The sequence below is a fragment of the Notothenia rossii genome (genome assembly GCF_949606895.1).
Source record: "Notothenia rossii genome assembly, chromosome: 1".
In the NCBI taxonomy this organism is placed as follows: Eukaryota; Metazoa; Chordata; class Actinopteri; order Perciformes; family Nototheniidae; genus Notothenia; species Notothenia rossii.
Window position 1 is genome coordinate 55,005,618 of NC_136912.1, and position 8,278 is coordinate 55,013,895.

Sequence of the window (8,278 nt, forward strand, 5' to 3'; positions counted from 1 at the left end):
TCCATATGAAACAGAACCGTAAGCATATTTATTTTTCTTTATGGATATTTTACAAATCACTCCTTTCAAACTGTATTCTTGTTTATCAATAACAACTTTTTTTACTGTCATATAGTATTTTATACCGGTTTATTTTATTCTCTTCTTTTTTTTATAACTATAATGATGATATAAAGATGTGCCTTTACCTCACTGGTTATAGAAAAAGCTACTTATATTTGTTAGCATAGCTAGCTAACCAGATGCTAATAACAACAAAGTTATTGACTGTATGATCAGTGTGACAGATGAACAGATCGCGACTGGGCTTACAACTAAAGACACAGCCACGCAAAAATTATGGCATATGTAGGGCTCCTTAATCCTTATGGGTACTGCAATTTCTGGAAGTGCCGGAGTGGCGTTCTGGTGCTCTCTCTCAGAACTGCACCCCTATCAGACGAGACGAACGAGACCTATACCACGTGATGACATGTTAGGCTCGTGATGTGTTCAAGGACCCTGACCTTGGCTAGGAAAAACAGGCACTCACTTGTTTCATTCTTTTGCGGTCTAGATTTTTCCCCAAAAAATCTTTTTTGCGTGTGTTTATAAATTACCTCGAGGGCCGTACCAAATTGTCTCGCGGGCTGTATACGGCCCGGGGGCCGGAGGTTCCCCACCCCTGCCTTAAAGGTAGGGTATGTAAGTTTGACAAACCGGCTCGAGATCGCTAGAATTTGAAAATACACAACCGGTACAAAAGTTGAAAGTAATTGCAAAATATTTAGGGATATGGACAACGTTTGACTGTTTATTATTTTAGCAAACTACATACAATAAATACATTTTTAAACACTGAGTATGTAGCCTAATGAGACATGGCTTACTCTGCAGAGGGGACTTGTGGACATTTAACTGTTATTTATCAGGAAATAGTTAGGCAAGTTTACGTGAATTTGAAAAACCATTTTGGGGTATTGTGCTACCACTTGCGCATTTATTGTATACAAATTAAAAGTTGTAAAGTTGTTAATGTCAAGGTAGTTAGGTTTGATGACTGAAATGTATGTTTAGGCTTGAGCCATCCCTTAAGCAATTTCCTTTTAGCAAACCGTTCCTAAACGGTTTCTTTTATCAACGCCCAAAAGGGAGAAATATTTTGAGGTTAATGGTAAGAGCACAATACATGAAGACGATCCCAGTTGACCACATATTCAGTTTGGCAGTTCTGTATTAAGGTCATGTTTCTCGGGTTGTAAACAAAAGCAGTTATCCAGTGCATCCAGAGGTCCCTTTAAATTACATTTATGTTTTTATCCAAAGCGACTTGCTACTTATTTGATTGCACTTATGCAAAACACGTTTGCATCAGTCTCATAAATTCTGAACAAAATGTGTGGATGTAAATAATGTAAGGGAACATACATGCACACGTCTATATGTTGTCTACCGACAAATTGACATGTCACATCACATGGAATGTAGACACAAATCGGAAGAATAATATCGCAAAAACAAAACCATAAATGGTTGACTGGATAAATACCACTATTTCTCTGCTATTAGCTTTGACTGCACACAGTCCTGTGACATGACGAGTATATTTTTGACCCTGTCTGGAAACATACCTTAAGCACGCTGTATTTCTTATTTCTAGATATATGAGTTAACCTCTTTGTCTTAAGCAAGTCAAGACCAACATTTGTTTAACTTGCACAGGTTGGACACAGGACTCCACTGGCCAGGGGGTTGCGGAAGATCCTGAGGAAGAGACAGTCACGCTGAACCTCACACCCTATGACCCATCTGAACCAGAAAACAACTGGCAGGAGGCAGGGACCACAGAGAGCCAGGTGCCAGAGACAAGCACCGTGCAGGTGGAGGTGCTGAAGACCCCCCCCCCCCGTGAAGCAGTGCACCATCATAGAGGTGGGGCAGGAGGAGCAGCCCCAGCGGGATGATGTGAGACAGGCTACCACCACAGAGGGGCCAGGTAATAAAATAGATAGATAGAATCTGAGGGATGAAACGCTCTTTAATGGTCACACATGCAGAGCACACAGCACACAGTGACATTTGTTCTCTGAGATTTGCAGCTTTTATATTTATAAAAGTCAAGAGTGTTTTCCAATATTTTCCTAAAAAATTATTGTAGGTAACTTGTTGACAAGTCAAGTCAAGTCTTCTACAATATCTCAAAACACCTAATTGCACTTCTTGCATTTTTGGGAATAATGATTGTTCCAATAGGTAAATAATAATAAAAACAATAGCTTAATCTAAATAACAATTTCACCTACAACTTCATAAATATGAAAGGAAAATGGGATACTTGGGTATGTGTATATCCTTAGGTACTCGGATATAAATAAATATTAAAAATACAGTCTTTCATTCCTGAACAGACATGTGGTTACTATATGGTTATATCTTTTTCACACAAAAATGCAAAGCAACAGCAGGCTTACTTTACATTTGATAAATCACAAAATAAAACTCCTGAAGAACCAGCACCTTACCGTGGTAGAGAGGTTTGTGTGCCCTGATGAACATGGGGGCTGTGTTGTCTGGAACCTTGTGTTCCTGGTAGGGTCTCCCATGGCAAATTGGTCTCAGGCAAGGGGCCAGACTAAGATTGGTTCACAAGACCTCATGAAAGACGACACACGAAGTGAGGATACCCGGCCCCGAGGAAGCCCGGGGTCCCCTTCTGGAGCCAGGCCCAGAAGGAGGACTCCTCGGCGAGCGTCTGGTGGCCGGGCTTGCCACGGAGCCCGGCCGGGCACAGCCCGAAAAGGCGACGTGGGCAACACCTCCGCTTCTCCGTCCCGCGGGCCCACCACCACCGGGAAACAGCGATGGGGTCGGGTGCGCTGCCAGAAGGGTGGCAGTGAAGGCAGAGGGTCTCGACGGACCAGACCCGGGCAACAGAAGCTGGCTTTGGGGACGTGGAACGTCACCTCTCTGGGGGGGAAGGAGTCGGAGCTTGTGCGGGAGGTGGAGCATTACCAGTTGGATCTGGTTGGGCTCACCTCTACGCACAGCGTCGGCTCTGGAACCTTACTTCTGGATAGGGTTTGGACTCTATTCTTCTCCGGAGTTGCTCAAGGTGTGAGGCGCCGGGCGGGTGTGGGGATACTCACAAGTCCCCGGTTGGGTGCTTCGTTGTTGGAGTCTACCCCAGTGGACGAGAGGGTTGCCTCCCTACGCCTGCGGGTTATGGGGGGGAAAACTCTGACTGTTGTGTGTGCTTATGCACCCAACAGCAGTTCAGAGTATACGGCCTTCTTGGAGACCCTGGAAAGAATCCTGTATGGGGCTCCTGAAGGGGACTCTTTAATCTTGCTGGGAGACTTCAACGCACATGTGGGCAATGATGGAGACACTTGGAGGGGAGTGATTGGGAGGAACGGCCCCCCTGATCTGAACCGGAGTGGTGGTTTGTTACTGGACTTCTGTGCTAGTCATGGATTGGCCATAACAAACACCATGTTCGAACATAAGGATGCTCATAAGTGTACGTGGTACCAGAGCACCCTAGGCAGAAGTTCCATGATCAATTTTGTTATCGTATCATCGGACCTGAGGCCGTATGTTTTGGACACTCGGGTAAAGAGAGGGGCGGAGTTGTCAACTGATCACCATCTGGTGGTGAGTTGGGTCGAGTGGCGGGGGAAGCCTCTGGATAGACCTGGTAAGCCCAAATGTGTAGTTCGGGTGAACTGGGAACGTCTGGAGGAGGCCCAAGTTCAGGAGGCCTTCAACTCACACCTCCGGCGGAGCTTTTCGGGCATTCCTGTGGAGGTTGGGGACATTGAACCAGAGTGGTCGGTGTTCAAAGCCTCTATTGCCGAAGCCGCGGCGGGGAGCTGTGGTCTCAAGGTCCTAGGTGCCTCAAGGGGCGGTAACCCTCGAACCTCCTGGTGGACACCGGTGGTCAGGGAAGCCGTCCGACTGAAGAAGGAGGCCTTCAGGGATTTGTTATCCCGGGGGACTCCCGAGGCAGTTGCAAGGTACCGACAGGCCCGAAGGGCAGCAGCCTCAGCCGTGGCCGAGGCAAAGCAGCGGGTGTGGGAGAAGTTCGGAGAAGACATGGAAAAAGACTTTCGGGCGGCACCAAAGTTGTTCTGGAAAACTGTCCGACACCTCAGGAGGGGGAAGCAGGGAACCATCCAAGCTGTGTACAGTAAGGATGGGACGTTGTTGACCTCAACTGATGGAGTGTTAGGGCGTTGGAAGGAGCACTTTGAGGAACTCCTGAACCCGACAACTCCGCCCTCTATGTTAGAGGCAGAGCTGGAGTATGACGGGGGATCGACACCAATCTCCCGGGGGGAGGTCACTGAGGTCGTCAAACAACTTCACAGTGGCAAAGCCCCGGGGGTGGATGAGATCCGCCCAGAAATGCTGAAGGCTCTGGGTGTTGAGGGACTGTCATGTTTGACACGTCTCATCAACGTTGCGTGGAAGTCGGAAACAGTACCGAAGGAGTGGCAGACCGGGGTGGTGGTTCCCCTTTTCAAAAAGGGGGATCAGAGGGTTTGTGCCAATTACAGAGGCATCACACTACTCAGCCTCCCCGGGAAAGTTTACTCTAAGGTACTCGAAAGGAGGGTCAGGCCGATTGTCGAACCTCAGATTGAGGAGGAACAATGCGGATTCCGTCCTGGTCGTGGAACGACGGATCAGCTTTTTACTCTTGCAAGGATCCTGGAGGGGGCCTGGGAGTACGCTCATCCAGTCTACATGTGTTTTGTAGACTTGGAGAAGGCGTATGACCGGGTTCCCAGGGAGTCACTGTGGGAGGTGCTGCGGGAGTATGTGGTGAGGGGGTCTCTACTCAGGGCCATCCAATCTCTGTACTCCCAAAGCGAGAGCTGTGTCCGGGTACTCGGCAGTAAGTCGGACCCATTTCAGGTGAGGGTTGGCCTCCGCCAGGGCTGCGCTTTGTCACCAATCCTGTTTGTAATATACATGGGTCGGATTTCGAGGCGTAGTCGTGGGGGAGGGGGTCTGCAGTTCGGTGGACTAAGGATTGCAACACTGCTTTTTGCAGATGATGTGGTTCTGATGGCTTCATCGGTCTGCAACCTTCAGCACTCACTGGATCGGTTCGCAACCGAGTGTGAAGCGGCTGGGATGAGGATCAGCACCTCCAAATCTGAGGCCATGGTTCTCAGCAGGAAACCGATGGACTGTCCACTCCAAGTAGGGAATGAGTCCTTACCCCAAGTGAAGGAGTTCAAGTATCTCGGGGTCTTGTTCTCGAGTGAGGGAACATTGGAGCGTGAGATGGGTCGGAGAATCGGAGCAGCGGCAGCGGTACTGCAGTCTCTTTACCGCACCGTTGTGACGAAAAGGGAGCTGAGCCAGAAGGCAAAGCTCTCTGTCTACCGGGCAATTTTCTTTCCTACCCTCACCTATGGTCATGAAGGATGGGTCATGACCGAAAGAACGAGATCGCGGGTACAAGCGGCCGAGATGGGTTTGTCTCCGCAGGGTGGCTGGTGTCACCCTTAGGGATAAGGTGAGAAGTTCGGTCATCCGGGAGGGACTCGGAGTTGAACCGCTCCTCCTTCGCGACGAAATGAGCCAGTTGAGGTGGTTCGGGCACCTAGTTAGGATGCCACCTGGGCGCCTCCCTAGGGAGGTGTTCCAGGCACGTCCAGCTGGGAAGAGACCAAGGGGTAGACCTAGGACCAGGTGGAGGGATTATATCTCTTCTCTGGCCTGGGAGCGCCTTGGAATCCCCCAGTCAGAGCTGGTTGATGTGGCCAGGGAAAAGAAAGTTTGGGGTTCTCTGCTGGAACTGCTACCTCCGCGACCCAAACACGGATAAGCGGGAGAAGATGGATGGATGGATGGACAAAATAAAACTCCTATGTGATTTGGTTTACACACAGAAAGGGTCTTACATTGTAGCATTGGGCAGTAGGTCGATTACATCAAAATGATTTGGCTCATGCCCATATATTGTACGAGAGGTTGATATCATTAATATTGTGGTCTACCTAAAGCAATCCCTGACCATAGGGGTAAACATTGAAGCAACTCATGCAACAACGTCATGCAGCATATTTAAACTTTATACTCAAGAACTGCATTTAGATACGACACTGTCCCATAATGAACATACGGGGAATAAACTTAGGTTTTTGAATCAAAGTTAAATTCATTTAACGTTACAGCACAACATGTTAATATTTATCAAACTATTCCTTTCACATAAAGTATGGAGTCAATTATATAGGCAAGACAACAAAACACCTAGACTTCATAGATCAACCTCAATTAAATCGCAATAACAAAAAAATATCTGTACCTAACACCTATTGCATCATGTGATGCTGCATTTGTGGGATGTATTTTGAAACTTGAGTTTAAGCTTAACTTGGTATACTGTATGTATATAGTAATATTTCTTCTTCAACCCACAGCTGTCAGGACAGGGTCCGTGAGGGACACAGTACTTGGTCCTAGACGCAAAAAGAAAAAGTCAGGTATATTAACAGTATTAAGTATTTTGACTGATTATGATTATAAACATTTGCATGAGTCGAATTGATTGGTATTCTAATAAATCTATCGACATGTACTTTAGCAAAGTGCATGTAAACGCAGTGATTGATGCTTCTTCAGTGAGTTAACAATGCTATATTGTGACTAATAACTATAACTGATACATTTTCCAAAAATCCAAAGGGCTTTAATTGTCTAATTAGACTAAAATACATACAGTCATAGTTGATAAGGTGGTGATGAGAATGCTAGGCAGTAAAGGTGCAGTATTTTCTTTGGTCATCTCAGGCTCAGCAGTGGTATGGCCATTCAAACAAGCATCCCATGTTAGGACTGAGAGCAGCTTGGTTCCATTTCAATGATGTATACAGTAACTTTTGACCAGTGATAACAGTGTGGTCACTTTTCATCGTGCAAGTCTGGTTGCTACTTAAGTGTTCATAGTTGTATTTATTTTATTTCTAATATGACTAATACTGTATGTGGAACCTGCTTTGATGTTCACAGATTGCTCCTACCACACTCGCCTAGAAACTTTCCCCATCAGGAGTGTAATAAAAGAAAGAATGAGAAAGGTTAGACGGGAATAAAAGTAATGCATAGGGTGTGCTTTATGATTTCCAAACTTCCAACACAAATGTTTGCTAAATAGCTAATATGCGTTTGGTCTTTCCGAAATTAGAGATTTGTTTTCTTCTATTGATAGGGAAAAGCAGAAATGTTGGTGGAGTGGGAGCCCTGTCCAGTATGGTATATATCTTCCAGTTACTTGGCTTCATGTCATCTGATGTAGTCCCATGTTGGAGAACAAACACATGATATTTAACAAATGCAAAACATCCAAATCTACCACCAGTCCTCTTATATATTTCACTGCTGTTATTCTGAAGCAGTGAAGTGTAGGAACAAATGATTGTTTAACTTCATTGTTGTTAATGTATTTGTTTTTGATTGTTTTTATTGTTTGTTAGAACATTTGTTTTCATTTCTATGTTCACTTTTTCTAAATGGTAAATGAAACATTTACTTATATAAATTGAGTTATAAGATGTTTGCTTCACACATGGTTTATGCTTTTCGGAAAGACGAAACCAGTAACTGTAACATTATTCCATTCTGTTTTCAGTGGCAAGGAGTGGGCTCATTCCTGGCAGCCGAAGAGTTCTCCGGGATAATGCATAAAAATAAAATCTGTTATTTGAACACCAGTTTTGTTTTTGCACGTTTGTTCTCTTGTTTATATGCTCCATTTGAGTAATATTTAATATGTTTCTATTAGAAATAAGATGAAAACCTCCACCAAAATGCATTTGACTTTTTAGGAAATTACAGTTGAAATACTACATGATTTCATTGTCAGTGATAGGAACACCATAACCTATTTTAAGCATATTCATGTGTGAAATCTGGTACTTTGCCATCCACTGCCTTATCTAATTTGTTTAACTTCCGAAGTATAACGCTTTGGAGGTAGGCTTGCATATAAAGCGTCTTTGGGTTTCAGAAAAGCGCTCTAAAATTAAAATGTATTATTATTATATCATTTAATTATAGGCCTAATTCAAATGATCCTGATCTGGATCACTGGTTTTGCTACTACATTTGAAAGCTTTTGGGGACAAATGCTTGAGATATTAAAATGGTAGTGATTACTTTGAATTTTCTTTTTCACTTCTTGAAAACCACAACTCGAGTATCAGGATGGTCTTTATCTGGAAAGTTATCCACATCTCATCACCACGTTGTCACGGCGACCCTTTGTCACGTCACAGATACG

At 44.9% G+C, this 8,278-nt stretch overlaps 1 long non-coding RNA gene across 3 annotated transcripts; it reads left to right on the plus strand.

Moving 5' to 3' along the window:
- The first annotated feature begins 1,131 nt into the window (after positions 1-1,131).
- Positions 1,132-7,999, plus strand: LOC307012848. 3 transcript variants are annotated; one of them, XR_013800740.1, is made up of 5 exons: positions 1,132-1,975; positions 6,420-6,482; positions 7,009-7,076; positions 7,208-7,251; positions 7,628-7,999. It is a non-coding gene; the product is annotated as an uncharacterized lncRNA (long non-coding RNA). The 3 variants fall into 3 exon arrangements; XR_013800741.1 differs by lacking the exon at positions 7,628-7,999 and having other exon boundaries at positions 7,208-7,450; XR_013800742.1 differs by lacking the exon at positions 7,628-7,999 and having other exon boundaries at positions 1,132-1,944; positions 7,208-7,450.
- Positions 8,000-8,278: the final 279 nt, after the last annotated feature.